Genomic DNA, 446 nt, shown 5'->3' with positions numbered 1-446 from the left:
AGGGCAGATGCCAAGGGACTGAGGGAGCGAGCAAAGTGCTAGACTTGCTGGCTTCTTTTGCGGCGCAGATTGCCAGCCGAAATAGCTCAGTTGGGAGAGCGTTAGACTGAAGATCTAAAGGTCCCTGGTTCAATCCCGGGTTTCGGCACAATACGAGCTCGCTGAGCGGGTCAGCCTTTGTTTAGCTGTGATGGAGGAGAGCGAAGCCCTCCTTCTGCTGGCTCAACGGTTGCTTTGATCACATCTCCGAATTTGCTGGCCTCCGCCTCCTTCTCCATCGCGCGCGTGCAACAATTGACGTGTCCCTTCTGACCTCCGCCGTCTTTTGCTTCCTGGCTCTTTGCTCATTTCTTCTCTCATTCACTGTGTATCAAGTGTTCCAAAATGGTGAAATAGACAAAACCTCAATCCTGCAGCAACTCAAAGTCAAAAATTCAACAACAGCT

The 446-nt window shown here is 51.3% G+C and overlaps 1 non-coding gene across 1 annotated transcript; it reads left to right on the top strand.

Annotated features, from left to right (window-relative positions):
* Positions 1–75: 75 nt before the first annotated feature.
* Positions 76–148, top strand: trnaf-gaa. The gene has a single exon. It is a non-coding gene; the product is annotated as a tRNA-Phe (tRNA).
* Positions 149–446: the final 298 nt, after the last annotated feature.

This window comes from Rhincodon typus, unplaced genomic scaffold (assembly GCF_021869965.1).
Source record: "Rhincodon typus isolate 14 unplaced genomic scaffold, sRhiTyp1.1 hic_rhity00004220, whole genome shotgun sequence".
In the NCBI taxonomy this organism is placed as follows: domain Eukaryota; kingdom Metazoa; phylum Chordata; class Chondrichthyes; order Orectolobiformes; family Rhincodontidae; genus Rhincodon; species Rhincodon typus.
Note: the sequence above shows the minus strand (reverse complement) of the source record. Positions and strands in the feature narration are given on the sequence as shown.